At 45.3% G+C, this 23,887-nt stretch overlaps 1 protein-coding gene across 3 annotated transcripts in view; it reads left to right on the plus strand.

The window, feature by feature from the left end:
• The window catches only part of LOC135542224 (voltage-dependent calcium channel subunit alpha-2/delta-2-like), a 261,612-nt gene that overhangs the window by 31,599 nt on the left and 206,126 nt on the right, over positions 1-23,887 (plus strand). The window lies entirely within an intron of this gene.

The following is a 23,887-nucleotide window of genomic DNA, read 5'->3' on the forward strand; positions in this document are numbered from 1 at the left end:
GAAACTGAAGGTATTGTGTGTCTCTGTGAAAGTACAGGTATCGTGTGTCTCTGTGAAAGTGCAGGTATCGTGTGTCTCTGTGAAAGTGCAGGTATCGTGTGTCTCGGTGAAGGTTCAGGTATCGTGTGTCTCTGTGAAAAGTGCAGGCATCTTGTGTCTCTGTGAAGGTGCAGGTATCGTGTGTCTATGTGAAAAGTGCAGGTATCGTGTGTCTCTGTGAAGGTGCAGGTATCGTGTGTCTCTGTGAAAAGTGCAGGTATCGTGTGTCTCTGTGAAAGTGCACGTATCGTGTGTCTAGGTGAAGGTGCAGGTATCGTGTGTCTCTGTGAAAAGTACAGGTATCGTGTGTCTCTGTGAAAGTGAAGGTATTGTGTGTCTCTGTGAAAGTACAGGTATCGTGTGTCTCTGTGAAAGTGCAGGTATCGTGTGTCTCTGTGAAAGTGCAGGTATCGTGTGTCTCGGTGAAGGTTGAGGTATCGTGTGTCTCTGTGAAAAGTGCAGGCATCTTGTGTCTCTGTGAAGGTGCAGGTATCGTGTGTCTATGTGAAAAGTGCAGGTATCGTGTGTCTCTGTGAAGGTGCAGGTATCGTGTGTCTCTGTGAAAAGTGCAGGTATCGTGTGTCTCTGTGAAAGTGCACGTATCGTGTGTCTCGGTGAAGGTGCAGGTATCGTGTGTCTCTGTGAAAAGTGCAGGTATCGTGTGTCTCTGAAAAGTGCAGGTATCAAGTGTTTTTATTAAAGTATAGGTTAAGTGTTTCTCCATTATAGTTCTCTTACAGAGGCTGTCCCCATTGTCTTTGATTAGAGTATATTGTCATCAACACACACACGGATTAGTGCTGACCGATAGATACACCACCAGTCAGACATAGATATACCATCATACACTGTGTGTGTGTTTGTGTTTGTTTGTGTGTGCTTGCGTGTGTGTGTTTCGGTCCGAAGGACAAGATGACAGTGACAGACATGGTCGCCCTGTTCCTACCTCCTAGCCAACTTAGTGTATTTCCAGAGATTTTTTTGTGTGTCATTTCTTACATTATTTGCTCAGAACGTTTCTTGCATTATTACCTAAGCCGAAAATGACTTTTGGATATTACATTGAACAAAAATATAAACGCAACATGAGGCAATTTCAGTTCATATAAGGAAATCAGTTCATTTAAATAAATACATGAGGCCCTAGTCTATGGATCTCACATGTCTGGGAATACAGATGTGCATCTGTTGGTCACAGATACCTTAAAAAAAAGTAGGGACCGTGGATCAGAAAACCAGTCAGTATCTGGTGTGGCCATCTTTTGTCTCATGCAGCACAACACATCTCCTTCACATAGAGTTGATCAGGATGCTGACTGTGGCCTGTGGAATGGTGTCCCACTCCTCTTCAATGGCCGTGCGAAGTTGCTGGATATTGGCGGGAACTGGAACATACTCGTCATTCTGTCATACTGGTCGATCCAGAGCCACCCAAACATACTCAATGGGTGACATTTCTGGTGAGTATGCAGGCCATGGAAGAACTGGGGGAAATTCAGCTTCCAGGAATTGTGTACAGATCCTTGCGACATGGGGCCGTGCATTACCATGCTGAAACATGAGGTGATGGTGGTGGATGAATGGGATGACAATGGGCCTCAGGATCTCATCACGGTATCTCTGCATTCAAATTGCCATCGATAAAATGCAATTGTGTTCGTTGTCCGTAGCTTTTGCCTGCCCATACAATAACCTCACCGCCACCATGGGGCACTCTGTTCATAACGTTGCCACCAGCAAACCACTCGCCCACACATCTGCCATCTGCCCGGTACAGTTGAAACCGGGATTCATCCGTGAAGAGCAGACTTCTCCAGTGTGCCGGTGGCCATCAACGGTAAGCATTTTCCCACTAATATCGGTTTACGACGCCGAACTGCAGTCAGGTCAAGACCCTGGTGAGGACGACGAGCACGCAGATTTGCTTCCCTGAGATGGTTTTGGACAATTTGTGCAGAAATCTTTGGTTGCGCAAACCTACAGTTTCATCAGCTGTCCGGGTGGCTGGTCTCAGACGATCCCACAGGTGAAGGGCCGGCAGGTAGCCTAGTGGTTAGAGCGTTGGACTAGGAACCGGAAGGTTGCTAGATCGACTCCCCGCAGCGAAAGTCTGTAGCTCTGCCCCTGAACAAGGCAGTTAACCCCACTGTTCCTATGCTGTCGTTGAAAATCAGAATTTGTTCTTAACTGACTTGACTAGTTAAATAAAGGTGCTGGTGTGGTTCCATGTGGTCAGTTGTGATGCCTGTTGGATGTACAGTACTGCCAAATTCTACTAAATGACATTGGAGGCCATGTTGTGTTTATGTTTTTGATTCTATGACTCCCAAGTATCGATAAAAAAATATATATATACAGAATGTAGTTAGGTAGTTAAAGTTAGCTAGCGCTAGCCGTCTGTACCTGCACCAAATGTCTCCTTCTCTAGCTTGTTCTCCATCTCCTTTTGAACGATGAGCCCCCTCCCAAAAAAATGTTGCACTTTTTTCCATGACTGAGAAAACTCGTTTTCTCATGGCTCTCTCTTGTCGCTCTGCAGCAGACATGGTGAGCAATATGTTTGGAACATCGAATAGCAAATACATCTAGAATTGTGAGAATCGTGAGAATGGCAATATATATCGTATCGTCACCTAAGTATCATGATAATGTATTGTGATGTCCCTAGTGTTTACCCCTTCTTTTAGTTCCTATCCATCTGTTTCACATTTTCACCTCATCTTGGCAACCTAATTTAATTTCATACCGTCCTTATTGATCTGGGCAACCTAAACCCCCCCGGCGGAGTTATTCTGCTGCGTGAGGAGAGTGATCATGTAGATGAGGGTGGTGTTATTATGGCGGAGATGATGGTGATGATGGTGGAGATTATAAGGATGTGCCGTAATGGTTTTAATGTTGACCGCTGCAGTCCTAGAAGGAGGGGAGGAGTTCGGTTCTCTATCTGTGTGAGGAATGAGGAGTAGCCATTTAGGCCAACTGTAGGATTTATTGTCTTCTTTCGTTTGCATCCTACTGACTTTACTCTTCCATGACAGCTATTCGGTAAACACATTTATTTTTCATTCATCTAGCATCTCCTCTCGCCGACTTCCTCTCTTTCTGTTTCCTCTATTAGTAATACCAGGAAACCTTTGTTCATGTGTCTGTATTGCTATATTGCTTACACACACACACACACACACGCACACACACAGCAGACAGCAAACAGTCTTAGATTCATTTGCACATTACAAAGCTGATCGGATAGGGCAGGGGATAAACTGTACAGTCTTTCAATGTAATCTCGCTTAATCTTGAGGAATTCCCTTTTTAGAATTGACCATCTCACAATTCTATCCTTTCTTAGTGTTAGTGTCAGGCTCAGGAAGAGAGTCTTATTGTTTCTTACCACGTTAGTCATATACAACCAGAGACCATCTCAACCCGTGTTGTTTAGATGGAAAAGGCTGTTTAGATGGAAAAGGCTGTTTAGAGGAAAAAGGCTGTTTCGAGGAAAAGGCTGTTTCGAGAAAAAAGGCTGTTTAGAGGAAAAGACTGTTTAGAGGAAAAGGCTGTTCAGAGAAAAAAGGCTGTTTAGAGGAAAAGGCTGTTTGGAGGAAAAGGCTGTTTAGAGGAAAAGGCTGTTTAGAAGAAAAGGCTGTTTAGAGGAAAAGGCTGTTTAGAGGAAAAGGCTGTTTAGAGGAAAAGGCTGTTTAGAGGAAAAGGCTGTTTGGAGGAAAAGACTGTTAAGAGTAAAAAGGCTTATTGGAGGAAAGGGCTGTTTAGTGGAACAGGCTGTTTGGTAGAAAAGGCTGTTTAGCGGAAAAGGCTGTTAAGAGGAAAAGGCTGTTTGGTAGAAAAGGCTGTTTAGAGGAAAAGGCTGTTAAGAGGAAAAGACTGATTGGAGGAAAAGGCTGTTTTGAGGAAAAGGCTGTTTAGTGGAAAAGGCTGTTTAGTGGAAAAGGCTGTTTAGAGGAAAAGGCTGTTTTGAGGAGAAGGCTGTTTAGAGAAAAAGGCTGTTTAGAGGAAAAGGCTGTTTAGAGGAAAAGGCTGTTTAGAGGAAAAGGCTGTTAAGAGGAAAAGGGTGTTAAGAGGAAAAGGCTGTTTAGAGGAAAAGGCTGTTTAGAGGAAAAGGCTGTTTAGAGGAAAAGGCTGTTTAGAGGAAAAGGCTGTTAAGAGGAAAAGGCTGTTAAGAGGAAAAGGCTGTTAAGAGGAAAAGGCTGTTTAGAGGAAAAGGCTGTTTAGAGGAAAAGGCTGTTAAGAGGAAAAGGGTGTTTTGAGGAGAAGGCTGTTTAGTGGAAAAGGCTGTTTAGAGGAAAAAGGCTGTTTAGTGGAAAAGGCTGTTTGGTGGAAAAGGCTGTTTTGAGGAAAAGGCTGTTTAGAGAAACGGGCAGTTTGGTGGAAAAGGCTGTTTGGTGGAAAAGGCTGTTTAGTGGAAAAGGCTGTTTAGAGGAAAAAGGCTGTTTAGTGGAAAAGGCTGTTTGGTGGAAAAGGCTGTTTTGAGGAAAAGGCTGTTTAGAGAAACGGGCAGTTTGGTGGAAAAGGCTGTTTGGTGGAAAAGGCTGTTTAGTGGAAAAGGCTGTTTAGAGGAAAAAGGCTGTTTAGTGGAAAAGACTGATTGGAGGAAAAGGCTGTTTTGAGGAAAAGGCTGTTTGGTGGAAAAGGCTGTTTGGGGGAAAAGGCTGTTTAGAGGAAAAGACTGTTTGGTAGAAAAGGCTGTTTGGGGGAAAAGGCTGTTTAGAGGAAAAGGCTGTTTGGGGGAAAAGGCTGTTTAGAGGAAAAGACTGTTTGGTAGAAAAGGCTGTTTGGTGGAAAAGGCTGTTTGGGGGAAAAGGCTGTTTAGAGGAAAAGGCTGTTTGGTGGAAAAGGCTGTTTGGGGGAAAAGGCTGTTTAGAGGAAAAGACTGTTTGGTAGAAAAGGCTGTTTGGGGGAAAAGGCTGTTTAGAGGAAAAGGCTGTTTGGGGGAAAAGGCTGTTTAGAGGAAAAGACTGTTTGGTAGAAAAGGCTGTTTGGTGGAAAAGGCTGTTTGGGGGAAAAGGCTGTTTAGAGGAAAAGACTGTTTGGTAGAAAAGGCTGTTTGGTGGAAAAGGCTGTTTGGGGGAAAAGGCTGTTTGGGGGAAAAGGCTGTTTAGAGGAAAAGACTGTTTGGTAGAAAAGGCTGTTTGGTGGAAAAGGCTGTTTGGGGGAAAAGGCTGTTTAGAGGAAAAGGCTGTTTGGTGGAAAAGGCTGTTTAGAGGAAAAGGCTAAATGTGTGCCATGCTTTAGGGCTGTAGCCGATGTGCCATGTGACTGGGAACATTGGGCCCGTCTCTTATGATGCCTAGTGTTCGTAAATTCTGCTCATATGAATTATTCAGCTGTACCAGCCTGAACTGCTTAGTATGTGTTTGTACAGTATATTGTGCCTGTGTGTGTGTGTGTGTGTGTGTGTGTGTGTGTGTGTGTGTGTGTGTGTGTGTGTGTGTGTGTGTGTGTGTGTGTGTGTGTGTGTGTGTGTGTGTGTGTGTGTGTGTGTGTGTGTGTGTGTGTGTGTGTGCGTGTGTGTGTGTGCGGTTACAGTTGCTCCAGATAAAAATGCCGTAGCTACACTGGGCTGCCCAGCTAGGGAAGGGATAAAGCTGTTTGTGTTGGATGGGATTTAGCAGCAGAAAGAGGAGGATAAACCGAGTCAACTGAGCACTGATTGAGCTGTATAATATAATGTTTGTTTGTGTGTGTGTGTGTGTGTGTGTGTGTGTGTGTGTGTGTGTGTGTGTGTGTGTGTGTGTGCGATAGGGAGAGGAGAGAGATATACTGTAGTCGTAGAATCCCTCTTTTTACCTTATAATGTGTTTTATTTGGGCAGAGGTTTTAGAGGTGAACGTGGTTGGGAGACTATCTTGCCCATGTTGTAGGCTGTGGCAAGCCTCCAGGGATCTGTATTGTTCAATTCAGTGTTAAATATGTGAAGCTGTGAAGCTTTCTGCTGGGATTCCATGCTGTGCTGCACTTGGACTACCAGCCAAACCAGTCAATATGACACACACGCACACACACACACACACACACACACACACACACACACACACACACACACACACACACACACACACACACACACACACACACGCAAACACACGCAAACACACGCAAACACACGCAAACACACGCAAACACACACACCTTCAGTTCTCTTCGTTTTTAGTTGTGAAGATGTTTGAAATGCTATTAGTCACTTGCAAATGGGTTACTGTAATGTGAGGATGTCTCCAAAGGCATGTTTAAATACATTATGAGTGTATTTAGTGTTCAAATGAGCATTGAGCAGCTTTTAGTAACCGCCTGGTGTGTGACTCACTTTTAGAGCCTCTGTGTGAGTTGTCTGCCAGGGTTAAGATCAACAAAGCTTTTCAACTCTGTACATTAGAGCTGGGCGGTATACTATACTTGACTATATACCGGTATTGATGCACGGACCAGTTTGGGGTTTTGCTTTACGTTGTATAAAGGGTATTTCAATGTTTGGTTGATTAAAAGTGTTATGTCACTCCGCCGCGTGAATGTCAGTTTTTATAGTTGCTACTTGAATCGTCCTCTCGCCCCTCTCCTTCCACACACACCAAGCCCCACCCCCTGTCACTCAAGAAGAGCGTTTTTTGCTCTTCCACGAGTCACAAACACTTGCCGTTCACTTGGACGTTCACATGGTCAATGGTACAGATGCAACTAGATGTTGTTGACAACGATGCTGCTTTCTACTTTGCTTCTTAATATAAATCCTACAAACATTCTATACTTACACTATTCAATTGTGTATCTTACCGTCTTCAAACAGCTAGTTTGTCTTTTCTTAGCAAATTGTGGCAAAACAAATCGTGTTAGTCTCTAATGCTAATCACTAGTTTGCCAGCTAGCTAGCTAAATGTACTTAGTCAGAGCAAACGTAGCTAGCTAATTCTGCCTGATACCAGTGCTGGTGTAGGCCTAGATCTTCTTGCCTGGCTACCCAGACTTGTTGCTCCGGCCAAATGCTACGCTCCGGATGTTAGTTTCTTCTCCACAATGAGTCTCGATCTGAGTACCTCTCTGACTCTTCACTGAATGCGAACCCATTCAGAGGTGTCTGATTGGTCCAGAAATCGCTGGGTTGGGCCAGAGCCAGAACATATGTGGGTAAAGCAGGGAACACACTATCCAATCGTTGATGACTTTGTTTTATACAACGCCCCTCGTGCCCCTTGTCACCACAAACAACTTCAATCGTGGCAGTCTCAGACTAAAGTATGTCTCGAACGACAGAGCAGAAGAATTGAGTGTGAGTCGTCAGGCTAGCTAGCAGGCTAGCATGTTGTTTTTGCAATGGTATGTTCTAAATCAAAGAGGAATAGGCTAAGCATGAATATTTTAGCTTTTTTACACCAAAGCTACATCAGAAAGGAAGAGGCAAAGCGAGAGTGGTTAACTCCTCCCAAAATCTGTCCACGTTAAGCAGATCATTCATCTGCTAAACAGGTCTCCCGAGTGGCTCAGTGGTTGTTAGAGGCATCTAGAGGCGTCACTGCAGTAGGCCATCATTGTGAATAAGAATTTGTTCTTAACTGACTTGCCTAGTTAAATAAAGGTTACATTTAAAACATTTAAAAAATATTAAGCAAGTGAGGGGTTTTTGTATGGGGACAATGAGTGTCGAATTTAGTCAAGATAAAAATGATACATTGGCCTATTTATTTGTTACGAGTGAACTGATATAAGTGTGATGCATGTTACATCCAGACAACTTTGAGAAAAAAACACTTTATATCACAGTTGTCCCTGTTGAAATTCGAGATGGTCTATGCATATTCATGAGGCGAGCATAGCATCTTAATCTCCACTGAGTACAGGCGGTTGACGTCAAAACCCCTCATCGAATATTCATAAAACTATTCAAACAACGAGATGTATCCACCAATCCAAAGAGAGAAATAAGCGGGAGCTAGACAGCCCTCCGTTCCGCTCTATGGACAACGAGTCTCATTGTTAGGGGGCGGAGACACAAGCATCTCGTCATTACATCCAATATCTCTGTCTACATCAAGTAAGATACCATATTTAATGTTAAATCTAATTAAGGTCCACTAGACCAACACTAGTAGTGCTCATGTAGTCATGCTCAGTCTCTTTCTCTCTCAGACACACAGACCTTGTGAGACGGGCTGAGTACAGTGGAAATTGAAACTTATAGCTTGGAGAATGACTATTTTCTGAAATGTCTGCATTTGCAGTGTTAGGAGATTGGTCAGTAAAGCAGAAACTTTGTAGGCTCTAAGAGGATCATGGTTAACTGCCATCATTCAGGCAACCACACACACACACACACACACCAAGACCTACCATCCAATGTACTGTAACAAACACTATTTGTACACCTACATTTTTTGTATTCATTAACACATTCTCCACGGGAATTGAACCCACAACCTTGGTGTTGCTGGCACTATGCTCTTACCAACTGAGCCACATAATACCATTGTTATTTTTACTCTGCTGTGTGTGTGTGTGTGTGTGTGTGTGTGTGTGTGTGTGTGTGTGTGTGTGTGTGTGTGTGTGTGTGTGTGTGTGTGTGTGTGTGTGTGTGTGTGTGTGTGTGTGTGTGTGTGTGTGTGTGTGTGTGTGTGTGTGTGTGTGTGTGTGTGTGTGTGTGTGTGTGTGTGTGTGTGTGTGTGTGCGTGTGTGTGGTTGGTTACCGGGTAAAGTAGTTAACTGTTTTTGTTTGTGTTGTTACGAGCAGCTATTCACCTCCAGTTTGTGTGTGTCCTGTGATAACATGGTATCCAGGCCCCACCATTGATCCCCAGTTTGACGGTGTGTTTGTGGAGCTTTTCAAAGAGCAGCCCCGGTTCAAGGCATTGATTGTCACACCATCACAGAGACTTTGTGTAAATGCTGATTGACAGGCCTGTCTTTTAATGTTGCCTTCGTTTAATCCACACAACTTTCAGATTGAGGTCCTCTCTTTGAGCTTTTCTCCAATCTCCTGTTCTTCCAAACCGTCTTGTCTCTCAACGAAACTCGAGGAATTTTCCATTCGAAGAATAGGGCTGGCGACATTACCCCTCAAATGAGAGTTTTTCTTTTGGTCCGCCTTCAGGATTTCCAGGCTAACAAAGGCGTCTGAAAGCCTGGAATAATTCCGCTCTCAGTTCTATTCTCTTAACAAGTTGGCCTTATTACCACGAGGCTGTGGGCCCCAGATATCCATGACAGACACTTTCTATATGTCATGCTTTCACCCATGTTTGACGATGAATTCATCGAGCGTGGGCAATTAACAAAAAACACACCCACCTCAAAGATGTTTCCTGTTTAAAAAAAAAAGAAGTATTCTTATTTTATAAATCTCACTCTAATATAACTCACATTCTCTTGTTTAACTCATGGGTGTCCAAACGTTTGGGCCTGAAAGCCTCCAGGCAGCTACCACTCTGTGAGTTTTAGGTAGTAGCCAGCCAGGCGTTCCCGTGTTTTGAGTCATAAGGTTCTGGAAATGTTTTAACGAACGAACCTGATCTGTTGAGCACCACTGTTTGCGACCAGCTTTTGTATTCACAGATTGAATGGATGTGTAATTGTTTGCTGTTGTAAGTGATCAGAGAGGTAAGTGCAGGCTTTCAGCTAAACAGTCAGTTGGGTTGATGGGAGTGATTGGGCCCAGCTATGTGGAAACCGGGCCGTCCCTTCACCCATACAATTGCACAGCGTTCCCCTTCCGCTCACTGAACTTGACTGGGAGGTGTCAGAACATTGGGTTGGGGGAACTCTGGGGGTGCAGGGAGCAGCTGCTTCAGTCAGGTCATCTGTGGGATAATCATTTTGTTTGTTTATTTACTTCCATGTGACTTCTCCATAGCCTGGACTCTAGGTGTGTATGGGAGATTAGGGGCAGGGACCATTGGAGAAATAATGTTCCACAATTCACAACAACACATCCTGTTGACTGTGTTGTTTACTAAAATGGAATTGGAAACTAATCAACCACACATGTATCATTGTTGTGGATGGTTGCATTATTGTTTGGCTGTTTCACGATTCGACTGGATGGAGTTCAGCGTGCAAATTGTCTTTAATGAAAAAGGGAGTATTGATGCTGGTTATACGACTGAGGGGCATGTCCGCCCCCCCCATATCTCAGTTGGTGCAGTCCGGGTGCAGTGTTATTGACAGAGCATGGGGGTTGTTGCGGGGGTGCCTAGTGGAGTGGTTAAATCTTCTCTCAACAGCGAGTGGGTAAGCAGCATTAATCTGGCCCAGCTGGACAAAGGGAAATTCATGATCATTTACACTGACGACATAATCAGGCTTCACGCTGTCCTCCGATGCTAAATTGTTTCCTTTGTTCCACAGGATCTCCCTCTGTCTCACTCTCTTTTTCTGACTCTCTCATTCTCTCTCTTTTTCATGTCGTTTTCTGTTAATGGTCATTAAGTGCCAGGTTTCCATGGAAACAGTCCATTTTGAGGGGGACTGTCTGGCAAGGTGTAAAAGTGGCCCCATGTTCAATATGGAGGCATTATCTCCTCTCAGTGTGAACTTCACTGTGTCACTCTGCCATTGGCAGGCAGGGGGCGGCTAGAGAACAAGGGGTTTGTGATGGTGGACATCTCTATAGGAAGGTTTTACAGCGTATCTCTTCTGACCCTTAGACCGGACAACAACGTAGTCTACACACATACAATGGCCGTGCACACATGCTGCGCACACATTAGCATGGCGTGTTATTCAGGGCTAGCTCCTTATCTCCCGGGCCTGGTCTGTGTGGCTGGTCCCGTAATGCCATCACTTTTAAGAGCAGTGACCCTGTTTGGCAGGTTACATGGGGAGCCAGTGTGGTGTAATTAGGCCCTGCTCTGTGTGTAATGACTTGCTGCTCTCTATCAGCCCCAGCAGACAGCCACACGCACTGACAGTCTGGGGGAAGGGTGGAGGGGAAGGGAGGCGGAGGAGGGGTATAACCAAGGGGCACGCCTACAGGACACTACAGTAGAAGGCTGTCTCTCTCTCTCTCTCTCTCTCTCTCTCTCTCTCTCTCTCTCTCTCTCTCTCTCTCTCTCTCTCTCTCTCTCTCTCTCTCTCTCTCTCTCTCTCTCTCTCTCTCTCTCTCTCTCTCTCTCTCTCTCTCTCTCTCTCTCTCTCTCTCTCTCTCTCTCCCCAATGGGAGGTGAAAGTGAGTTTCTGAGTCAGTCAAAATCCCCGTCTGACTTATTGAAAGGCATAGGGTTAATTGTTCAATCTGGGGTGTTTTGGAAAGTAATCCGCGCTGTGAGTTAAATTGTCTCTGAAATGTCCCTTCTCTCCCTCTTCTTTGTGGACACTGAGATTTGGGCAGAGTGTGTCAGCGGCAGCACAAAATGGCTGTCATCCCGACTGTCACTCAGGTGGGTGCTAGAGTTATGTTGTCAAAGCTCTACTCAACAAGGAATGTATTATATGAACAAAAAAATATTTTTGGGGGGGGTTCTATACTCATAGCCGTTACTCGTGGACTAAAATGACACATATTAGCCAGCTATAATTTAACATAACCTAAATACATGATGATAATGTGAATGTCTAATATGCATATGAATGTGTAATATGTAGTTTTAAGCATTTTGGGGCCTGGAGTGTGAGACTATGAATCACCCTAACCTCTCTATTCCCCCCCAGCTCAGTTTACATAACATTGCCCTACAGACCACCCTCCCAATATTCCACCACGAAAATCCACGGCCCCCCAAAAATTCAGCCCATCCATTTGATTTTGTCATTGCCATCGATGTAAACGGCTTACTTTCATCTCATTACTTATTTTGTATTTCCTGATGGGTTTTTTTTTTATCAGAAGGGAATTTACTAGGGAGATTATGGATTACTGCTACTTTAATTTGCAGAGAGGGGGGTGCGACGGTTACCAAGAAGGCCCAGGATGGGAACTCAGAGAGGAGAGAGATCAGGCGTACTGTCGGTTGAAAATAACAACAGAAAGACAGGTTACGGGGCTGCGTCTGAAACCACGTCCTATTACCATTTAGTGTCCTACATTTGACCACCGGGGCCCATAGGGACTATATAGGGAATAGCGTTCCGTTTCAGACAGGCAGCCTTGGTCACGAAGAACAGATCATGACAGCCAGGTCAGAAGCCAGTCAGATAAGATACAATATATACACAGTGTATCTAGATGAGCCAGTCAATTCATTTAGCGGTGGTGTCAACCCAATTACACTGTCCCAGCATTAGAATGACCTTATGTGCGGATACATTGTCTGAAATGCAAGATAGGGCATCAGTTTCGGGCACTTAGTTTGACAGGTGCAGCGGAGGACCGAGAAGCCGGGAGGTCAGGTGAGACGGCGAAGACAGGAGGAAAGTCCGCAGAGTGATAGAGGAAGCGAGTGATGAGCGAGGCTTGTTACGGCGATAGCAGCGGTGTTGTGATGCGAGAATTCGGTCAGGGTGATGGACAGGTGCCACCAGAGGTGTGGAAGTGGAGTAGTAATTAGGGAGATGAGGAGGAAGTGAAGGAGACGCCAAGCAGAGAGCCCCCCCCTCCCCTCCCCTCCCCAGCAGGGGGGGGGGGGGGGGGTCATGTCTCCTCCTCAGCAGGGCTAGCACAGCCCTGATACGGAAGCACACGTGCACAAACACACACATACGCACGGACACTAGAGGCCGCCTGTCGGCTTCACCACTCTGCCGCCGCTGTGGGCTAATGTGATGGGATGGAAGATGAAAGTGGTATGATTGTGTGTTGGATATGGTTTCTGGCTGAACCATTAGAATGACAGCATATGTGCTGCTTTCGAAATGATATGCAGGGTTGGGCGAGGGAATAAGCGAGAGAGAAAGATGAAGAGTGGGAGGCTGAGAGAGAGCGGTGGGTGGGGGGGGGGGGTATAAGAAATATAGAGAGAATGTTTTGTTGCTGTCTATTTGAGAGAATCTATTGGATGAACAAAACTATTCAGTAACATCAGCAAGTAAATAAAAAAGAGTGTAGTTTATATCTGTCTGAAAGACCAATACCCTGAGAAAGCATGTAGGAGAGGAGTGCTGATCCACATTCCTCACTTCTCTCTCTCTGTCTACTCTCTCTATTTCTCTCTCTCTATCTCATTCTTTCTCTCTCTCGACTCTCTCTCTCTATCTCATTCTTTCTCTCAACTCTCTATCTATCTATCTATCTATCTATCTATCTATCTATCATCTATCTATCTCTCTCTCTCTCTCTCTCTCTCTCTCTCTCTCTCTCTCTGGCTACTCTCTCTCTCTATTTCTCTCTCTATTTCTCTCTCTCTCTCTCTCTCTCTCTCATTCCTTCTCTCTCTCGACTCTCTCACAATAAGGCGGTTATAGTGTGTATGTCTGGGAGCAGAAACGGGCACGCTGGCTGGCCGTGGGGGGAGTTTGTTTAGTTGAACACTGTATGTTACTTCTCTATGACCGTTTGATTCTGCTGAAAGGGGATCATTAATGGGAGTAGTTACAGTAAGTGACTGCTTGCCGAGTCCATCTGGCCTCGTTTCGTCAGTCTGTGTGTTTGTATGGCTGTGTCTTGGGGGGGGGGGGGGGGGGGGTGTCAGGTTATTTTAGAGAGGCTAATCATACTGTCGTGGAGTTAGTTTGTTAGTAAGTTGGTGATGTGGACGCCTGCTCAACCTGCTCCACTACAGCCCCGTCTATGAGAATGGGGGCGGTGCCCGGTCCTCCTGTTTCCTGTAGTCCACCATCATCTTATGAATGAGATCTGAATGAGGGGTCGAACTGTTCTAGATGACTCAGTCCTTATAAGGAGCTGGCTGCTCTCGAGTCAATCCCGATTGGCCGCTGGACTATGCCAGGGTATGAAGGAAGAGTTGGACGGGTGCCACGATGTGAGTGTGAATGAGCTCAGACAGGTTTGGTAGAGGGAGCTCTCCACTCATTACAATCAGCACAGTACCAGTCAGTTACTGTTAGAGTTTGTTCAGCGGCAGCATAATTCCAGCTGGCAGACATACAGGTGATGGTGATGGACACAACCTGTGAATGGGTGTGGACATTCAGGTGGATGCAGTGCCTCTGTCCCTGGTTCTGCTAGGTAGATCGGACAGAATGTTGTGTACACCAATGCCTGACTGCGTGCCATAGTGCTGTGTGTGTGTTTGTGACTTGTCTACTTTGTTCTTTATCTTAGTTGACAGTCCCTCTGATCACGTTACGCATCATGTTCTCTCTACCCCTCTCTCTCTCTCTCTCTCTCTCTCTCTCTCGCTTTCTCTCTCCCGCGCTCTCTTTCTGGCTACTCTCTCTCTCTTTGTCTCTCTTTGTCTCTCTCTCTCTCTCTCTTTGTCTCTCTTTGTCTTTCTCTCTCTCTTTGTCTCTCTCTCTGGGTCTCTCTTTGTCTCTCTCTCTCTTTGTCTCTCTCTCTTTGTCTCTCTCTCTCTCTGTCTTTCTCTCTCTCTCTCTGTCTCTCTCTCTCTCTGTGTCTCTCTCTCTCTGTGTCTCTCTCCCTTTGTCTCTCTCTCTCTCTTTGACTCTCTTTGTCTCTTTGTCTTTCTCTCTCTCTCTCTCTCTCTCTCTCTCTGTGTCTCTCTCTGTGTCTCTCTCTCTCTTTCTCTGTCTCTCTCTGTGTCTCTCTCTCTGTATCTCTCTCTCTCTCTCTGTGTGTCTCTCTCTCTCTCTCGGTGTCTCTCTGTGTCTCTCTCTCTCTCTCGCTCTGTGTCTCTCTCTGTGTCTCTCTCTCTCTCTGTCTCTCTCTCTCTTTGTCTCTCTCTTTCTCTCTCTGTGTCTCTCTCTCTCTCTCTCTCTGTATCTCTCTCTCTCTCTGTCTCTCTCACTCTCTCTCTCACTCTCTCCCCCTCTCTCTGTATCTCTCTCTCTCTCTCTCTTTGTCTCTCTCTCTCTATTTGTCTCTCGCTCTCTCTCGCTCTCTCTCTTTCGCTCTCTCTGCTGCGTCTCTAATCTAAGCCTCTCCCTCAGGGCTAGTGTGTGTAAATATTCAGACTGTGATGAGAGCCCAGAATGCATCATGCTCAGTGTGTTTGACTCAGTGAACCAGCTTTGTAGTTGATCACTCTGGCTTGGATCACTGTTGAGTTGTACTTCTTTATTTGGACCATTTGAGTCAAATTGTTGAGTTGTTTTGGTCCTTGGCAGATAGGCCTATGTCAATGTGATATTTCCATGTATGTTTTTTGGTGCTGTTTTTAGTGGTGGCTTGCTGGTTGTGTATGCGTTGTGGCATGTACACTGACTGTACAAAACATTAATATTGAGTTGCACCCCCATGGACTCTACAAGGTGTCGAAAGCGTTCCATGGGGATGCTGGCCGATATTGACTCCAACGCTTCCCACAGTTGTGTCAAGTTGGCTGGATGTCCTTTGCGTGGTGGACCATTCTTGATACACACGGGAAACGGCTGAGCGTGAAAAACCCAGTGGCGCTGCAGTTCTTGACACAAACCTGGCACCTACCACCATACCCCGTTCAAAGGCACTTAAATACTTTGTCTTGCCCTTTCACCCTCTGAATGGCACACAAACACTATCCATGTCGCAATTGTCTCAAGGCTTAAGAATCTCTCTCTAACCAGTCTCCTCCTCTTCATCTACACGGATTGAAGTGGATTTAAGGTGACATCAATAAGGGATCACAGCTTTCCCATGGATTCACAAGGTTAGAACACTCAGTGTCTATGTCATGTATTTACAATCTTAAATTGAAGATTGATTGAATGTATGTGGCCGGGTGTTTTCCTCTCTTCGACGTCAGAACGTGAACGCTCTGAAGGACACATGAGGGCCACCGTAGCAGTCAACTGTCCTGCTCCGTCTCACTGAACTCCTCTGGAAGCTGGAGTCAGCGCCGGTGCCCCTGACTGTTCTGTGCTCTCAGTCTTATTGAGCTATGACATCGGTCCTGTCGGTCCTGGTGTGTTGGGTTTTATCGAGCTCCTCCAGGGGTCTTCCGAGCCGTGCCGAGCCGTGCCGTACCGTTGGTTCCCCCTGCCTGTGTTCTCTCTTATTGAACTGTTCCCGGGGCCTGTGGATGCTGGCTCCGTCTGCTCGGCAGAGCCCTCTAATATTCCTTAATGATGCGGCATCTGTCTCTGTCACCCTCAGCCGGCACCAGCCAGGCGCCTTCTACTGTGGCTGACTTCACCGAGCGATAAGAAGTCCTGCTACCAGAGAAACCAGCAGAGATCCCCCAACAAACAACTCTCATTTCAACAAAGCGGGTGGCGAACATAATTGTCTTTTTTCTTTCTTTAAAAAAAAATATTTTTTCGTTTTTTTGAGTGATTTCTGAGATAGTGAACGCAGAGGTGTTTGAAATTGTTTTGCCGCTTTGGCAACACTTATTCAGGGAACTGGAGTGGAGTCGCAGACGTGGGAGAGACGGTGAGTTGTGATTGGACAAGCAGAAAACGGTGGCTCTCTGATTGCATAAGGATGTTTTAACAGATTCTCTGGAATGCCGCCACCCCACTCTTTCCCCATCTGTGTGTTTACACTCACACACTCTGAGCTTGGCACACAGGAACTAGTTATCATAGCTAATGATCAGTGTGCGAGTGCACCACACATGTCTATGTGTGTGTGTGTGTGTGTGTTTGTGTGTGTGTGTGTCACTCTCATGACTGCCAGGGAGAGCATATTGGCATGGATTGGCATGCCCGCTCTCTCGGATCCTATGTTAGTGCTGTGAGCAGCCGGCTCCATTGGCCCTATCCACACTGCAGAGCCACCACAACTGCCAGTTTCCTCCACTGCTGTGTGAATGACTGTCGTACCCAGGAAACTGTCTGGGCATCGTAGGCGTGACTCAGTCACATTGCTGATACCCGGGTCTTTTTTCCCCGTGAAGTCAGTCCAATTCACACATTTCATTATTTGAGTTTCTGCCACTGCTAGATCACACATCCTATTTCAACAGTATTCAATTTTCCTCTTCTGAATAAATCGCAAAATAAATCACCAGTCACGTCTAGGGTTGGCTACATCGAAGAGTAATGAATGCTGCTGAGAGTGTCAGTATGATTTCAGATGAAAACTGCACAGGGGGCTGTAATGCAAATATCTAGCTTAACTGAAAATGTCATATTTTTACTCAACTGTAGCCTGGCGTTTCCCCGGTCCAAATATATGTCTCTCCAAAACTGTATAATCCAACCAACGTCAGCTTTCTAGTCATAGTCAGACTGGTTGTGTGGGTCTTTCTACAACCGAGTGTCTCCTAGCTGAAGTCAATCTCTAAAAAGCTCTCAGACATCATCTCACTGAGGCTTTTGTTCTCAAAGGTCTTCAGTGGTGGTCAATCATCTCAGACTCCTCGTTGCCGACGTTTTAAGCCGGTATTACCACGAGATGTCAATCACTTACGTCTGTTACCTATAATGAACGTTCCCAGCAGCCACTGGTTTAGAACTCTGTATGGTTGACAACACAATACCCATCATATTTTTGTAAAAGCCTCCTAACCCACTAGTGGAGGCTGTAATGACCAATGGAGTTTCCTAAAATGGCAGCCGATTCCCTATGTAGTGCACTACTTTTGACCAGGGCCCTTAGGGTGCACTACATTGTATACATAGGGAATAGGGTGCAATATTTCTCTCTCTCTCTCTCTCTCTCTCTCTCGCTCTCTCTCTCTCCCTCTCTCTCTCTCCCTCTCTCTCCCCCCAATGGGAGGTTGGAGAGAGAGAGAGAGAGAGAGAGAGAGAGAGAGAGAGAGAGAGAGAGAGGAGAGAGAGAGAGAGAGGAACAGTACCTGGATCTAGCTCTCTATGGTGCTAGCATCTGTCAGAGCTGTGAGCACAATACAACACAATCCTACTTTGTTTGTCTCCATGGAGCTGTTATCATGGCGTTGCAGTGGGAGCACACTACAAGCACACACACAGACAGGTTTGTGCCCATCGATTCAGCTAGAGATATAGTAGTCTAGTGAGACATACGACATGGTGCAAAATGCTGTGTGTATGTGGCTTCCAGAAGAGGGTGCTAGCTGCAGTCAAAGGACTCTTTGGCTCCAAATAGAATCATTTCAGGTTCCATGTAGAACCCTGTGTAGAAATGTTTCTCCAGTTCTGTGAAAACGTGTTTGCCCCCTTTCTCATTGTCTCTACTTTTGCATATTTTTGATACTGAATGTTATCAGATAAACAAAGTTATGTAACACCCACTGCCCCTGTGTGAAAAAGTAATTGCCCCCCTTACACTCAACAACTGGTTGTGTCACGCTCAGCTGCAATGACTCAAACGTCCTGTAGTTGTTGATCAGTCTCTCACATGGCTGTGGAGGGATTTTGGCCCACTCTTCCACGCTTTAACTCAGCGACATTTGTGGGCTGTCAAGCTTGAACGGCTCTTTTCAAGTCCTGTCACAACATCTCAATTCTCTCAATACAAAATGTCATATGTGTTGCCTTTTTAGACGTTTCCATGTCGACTTGATTGTGTGTTTTGGATCACTGTCTTGCTGCATGACCCAGCTGCGCTTCAGCTTCAGCTCACAGACGGATGGCCTGACGTTCTCCTGTAGAATTCTCTGATACAGCGCAGAATCATGCTTCCTTCTATTAAGTTGTCCAGGTCCTTAGGCAGCAAAGCATCCCCAATACCACCACCCTGCTTGACCGTTGGTTCTTACTGGGGAATGCAGCGTTTGGTTTTCGCCAGGCATAATGGGACCCATGTTGTCCAGAAAAAGTGATCATTTTGACTCATCTGTCCATAAAAAAATTCTTCCAAAAGTCTTGATGATCGTCCAGGTGCTTCCAGGTGCTTTGTGGGAAAACTTGAGTCCACTTTGTGGGCAAGATGGTATCAGGTATGAAGGAAGACCCAGATGCAGACCACGTTGAATGAACAGTAGTTTCATCTTCTAACAGGGGCTGGCAACAGACAGGTCGAGGCAGGCAGGGGTCAGAAAACCAAGAGGTCGGGTAACGGTACCGGACGGAAGCCAGAGCTCAGGGTCGGGTCAGGCGGGGATCGGTAACCCAGAGGGGGGCAGAGGTACAGGTCGGCAGGCTCGGGGTCCGGACAGGCAAAGATCAAAAACTGGGAGGGCAAGAAAAGAAAAAAGAAGAAAAAAGTAAAAGCAGGCGCTGAGCCACTAAACGCTGGTTGACTCGAACAAACAAGACGAACTGGCAACAGACAAACAGAGAACACAGGTATAAGTACACAGGAGATAATGGGGAAGATGGGTAACACCTGGAGGGAGTTGGACACCAGCACAAAGACAGGTGAAACAGATCAGGGCATGACAGATGGGTCCCATTATGTCTGGTGAAAACCAAACACTTTTAGGTTCTAGATAAGACAATCTGTTTTCTAAGAGTGCAGTTATAATGAATATATCTCGTGAAAAAGAAGAGAATAAAATACAAAAGCTGGAAGGATATTGATGCAGGTTGACCTTATTCACTTTTTTGTTTGTTAATATTCTGAAGCACGTCTCCAAACTATCTGAGTGTTAAGTCTGTGTCTGTAATAGCGGCTGTACGATTCCCATGAATCTCAGTGAGGAAGAGAGAGGCCCACAGAGCACCGCCGCACATTAAGGGAATGCATATTGATTTAAAAACAAATTTGACATGGTTTTTAAAATCGACTTGGAAAATGCATCACTTAAAAAGAGCCAGGGGTTTGCAGTCTGTCAATGGAGCAGAGCAAACTTCGCTCTTGCTTTATGCTTTAATAAGATTCCGCTAATGGCTTCTACCACCTTGAGAAAAGCCCTCCTCTCAAATGGCGTGTCTGTGCGTGCACGCACGCATGCACGCGAACACACGTGCTCACCTGATTATTGGTCTGTGGCTGTGAGGGTTGCCTCATCTTGCACTGGGGCTAATTACTTGTGGGGTTTATGTGTGCATGCGTGTGTGCGAGCGAGCGCGCGCGTGTGCGTATGTGTCAGTGTATTGGTGAGTTACACAGTGCAGGCAAATGACTTCTCCTGGGTGGGTATTTGAAGCACGGGAACAGAAAAAAACAGGGGAATAGAAACACCTGTCTGTTTTAAAACTTCATAAAGGACAGAAAACCTGTGTCTGTATTTGAAGTACCAGTCAAAAGTTTAGACGCCTACTTATTCAAAGGTTTTTCTTTATTTTTTACTATGTTCTACATTGTAGAATAATAGTGAAGACATCAACACTATCAAATAACACCTATGGAATCATGTAGTAACAAAAAAAGTGTTAAACAAATCCAAATATATTGCAGATTTTATTTGATATATTCTTCAAAGTAGCCACCCTTTGCCTTGACGACAGTTTTGCACACTCTCGGCATTCTGTCAACCAGCTTAATGAGGAATGCTTTTCCAACAGTCTTGAAGGAGTTCCCACATATACTGAGCACTTGTTGGCAGCTTTTCCTTCACTCTGCTGTCATTCAACTCATCCCAAACCATCTCAATTGGGTTGAGATCGGGTGATTTGTGGAGGCCAGGTCATCTGATGCAACACTCCATCCCTCTCCTTCTTGGTCAAATAGCCCTTACAAGGCCTGGAGGTATGTTGGTTCATCGTCCTTATAAAAAACAAATGATAGTCCCACTAATCGCAAACCAGATAGGATGGCGTATTGCTGCAGATTCCTGTGGTAGCCATGCTGGTTAAGTGTGCCTTGAATTCTAAATAAATCACAGACAGTGTCACCAGCAAAGCACCCCCACACCATCACACATCTTCCTCCATGCTTCACGATGGGAACCACAAATGCAGAGAATATCCGTTCACCGACTCTGCATCTCACAAAGACACGGCGGTTGGAACCAAAAATCTCAAATTTTGACTCATCAGACCAAAGGACAGATTTCCACCTGTCTAATGTCCATTGCTCATGTTTCTTGGCCCAATCAAGTCTCTTCTTATTATTGGTGTCCTTTAGTGGTGGTTTCTTTGCAGCAATTTGACCATGAAAACATGCCAAAGCCCCCACCATTTCTCCTTTACCCAAATCCAGATAGCTGATGTTCTGAAAGAGCTGCAAAATCCGGACCCCTAGATATCTGCTGAAATTGTTGCAACCCCTATTACTAGCCTGTTCAACCTCTCTTTCGTATCGTCTGAGATTCCCAAAGTTTGGAAAACTGCCACGATCATCCCCCTCTTAAAAGGGGGAGACACTCTAGACCCAAACTGTTACAGACCTATATCTATCCTACCCTGTCTTTCTAAGGTCTTCGAAAGCCAAGTTAACAAACAGATTACTGACCATTTTGAATCCCACCATACCTTCTCCGCTATGCAATCTGGTTTCAGAGCTGGTCATGGGTGCACCTCAGCCACGCTCAAGGTTCTAAATGACATCATAACCGCCATCGATTAGAGACATTACTGTGCAGCCGTATTCATCGACCTGGTCAAGGCTTTCGTCTCTGTCAATGACATCATTCTTATTGGCAGACTCGACAGCCTTTGTTTCTTAAATGATTGCCTCGCCTGGTTTAACAACTACTTCTCTGATATAGTTCAGTGTGTCAAATCGGAGTGCCTGTTGTTCGGGATTAAATTCTCGGGCCGACCCTCTTTTCTGTATACATCAATGATGTCGCTCTTGCTGCTGGTGATTCTCTGATCCATCTCTACGCAGACGACACCATTCTGTATACTTCTGGCTCCTCCTTGGACACTGTGTTAACTAACCTCCAGATGAGCTTCAATGCCATACAACTCTCCTTCCGTGGCCTCCAACTGCTCTTAAATGCAAGTAAAACTAAAAGCATGCTATTCAATCGATCACTGCCCGCACCTGCTCGCCCGTCCAGCATCACTACTCTGGACGGCTCTGACTTAGAATACGTGGACAACTACAAATACCTGGGTGTCTGGTTAGACTGTAAACTCTCCTTCCAGACTCACATTAAGCGTCTCCAATCCAAAATTAAATCTAGAATCGGCTTCCTATATCGCAACAAAGCATCCTTCACTCATGCTGCCAAACACACCCTCGTAAAACTGACCATCCTACCGATCCTCGACTTCGGTGATGTCATCTATAAAATAGCCTCCAACACTCTACTCAACAAACTGGATGCAGTCTTGGCCAGGTCGCAATTGCAAATGAGAACTTGTTCTCAACTAGCTTACCTGGTTAAATAAAGGTGGAAACAAATGAATGCCTGATTCACGCAGTCTCCTCTGAACAATTGATGTTGAGATGTGTCTGTTACTTGAACTCTGTGAAGCATTTATTTGGGCTGCAATCTGAGGTGCAGTTAACTCTAATGAACTTATCTGCAGCAGAGGTAACTCTGATTCTTCCTTTCCTGTTGCGATCCTCATGAGAGCCAGGTTCATCATAGGCAGGATGGTTTATGCGATTGTACTTTAAGAAACTTTCAAAGTTCTTTACATTTTCCGTATTAAATGACCTTCATGTCTTAAAGTAATGCTGGACTGTCATTTCTATTTGCTTATTTGAGCTGTTCTTGCCATAATATGGACTTAGTCTTTTACCAAATAGGGCTGTCGTCTGTATACCACCCCTACAATACAACTGATTGGCTCCAACGCATTAATAAGGAAAGTAAGGACATTCCATAAATTAACTTTTAACAATGCACACCTGTTAATTGAAATGGATTCCAGGTGACTACCTCATGAATCTGGTTGAGAGAATGCCAATAGTGTGCAAAGCTGTCATCAAGGCAAAGGGTGGCTACTTTGAAGAATCTCAAGTATAAAATATATTTAGATTTGTTTCAAACTTCTTTGGTTACTACATGATTCCATATGTGTTATTTCCTAGTTTTGATGTCTTCACTATTACTCTACAATGTAGCAAATAGTACAAATATAGAAAAACCCTTGAATGAGCAGTATGTTCAGATCTTCCTTGGGAAAGAGCTCTTCTGACCTCAATGGGACTTTCTGGTTAAATCCAGGTTCAATACAAAATCTCCTTGACCATAAAATGGCTGCCTTTGTAACCTAACAGTAATCTATCAGGGGACAGACACAAGACCACTATAGGTAATCTAGCTAAAGTGTTTAGTTGGCATGGTCGGTGCCTGTTCTTGGCTCATCTCCATGAGGGCCAGGGGAGGGAGAGGAGACTGCTACTGGCTGGCTCTCTGCCCACCCACCTTTTAGCCTGACAAAGATAGATCATGGGTGATGGATGCTGGCATTTTCCTCTTCTAATCACTGCACGCAAAACACGTAAATCTCACCGGAAAAATAGCTCATGTCAGCGATAGATCTATATTACCCGTCCACCCCTTTTCAGGAAGTAACAGAGGAAGTAAATCAGACTTATGTGCTTGTGTTTCACTTTGATTAATGCACCAATCAAGAGAGTGTATGTAAAGCACATTCCCACACATGGCCTTGAAGGAGGTAATGGGGCTGCTCCATAATACACATACATGTACTGTACATAGCCTAATCACATAACAGGTGACATGAAACGCGTTCACAAAATAGTCCCTACTACAAACCCGCCAACGCATAGTGAGGGTGGTTTTGTGGTGTGAGTGTGTGCCTTGTTGACGAACAGTGCAGTGTCTTATAGGGCAATCAGGATCAGTGTTAAACCCAAGGGATGTGGCCTGCTGTGGGCCACAGAGCCTGTTTTGTCTGTCTGCCTGCCAGAGCCCCGACCCAGGACTGCTGCTGTGGACGGCTGAGTCAGGTGAAACAGAAGATTCTGGGAGAGGAGGATAATCTTCCCAAGTGCATTTTGTTTTCTGTCTGGTTCTGAATTGGAATCCTTTATCCCCATAGCCTATAGGGTAGCACTGCTTTTCGGCCAGAGCCCATGAGGTTGTACACAGCCTCTCTGTGTGGCCAAACATCTGTCATGATTCTGGCTTCTGGTTGGCTGTCTGTACCTCTGGTCACAAGCCTCCGTCTTTGTCTCTCCCTA

The sequence above is a fragment of the Oncorhynchus masou genome, chromosome 6 (assembly GCF_036934945.1).
Source record: "Oncorhynchus masou masou isolate Uvic2021 chromosome 6, UVic_Omas_1.1, whole genome shotgun sequence".
Lineage (NCBI taxonomy): Eukaryota > Metazoa > Chordata > Actinopteri > Salmoniformes > Salmonidae > Oncorhynchus > Oncorhynchus masou.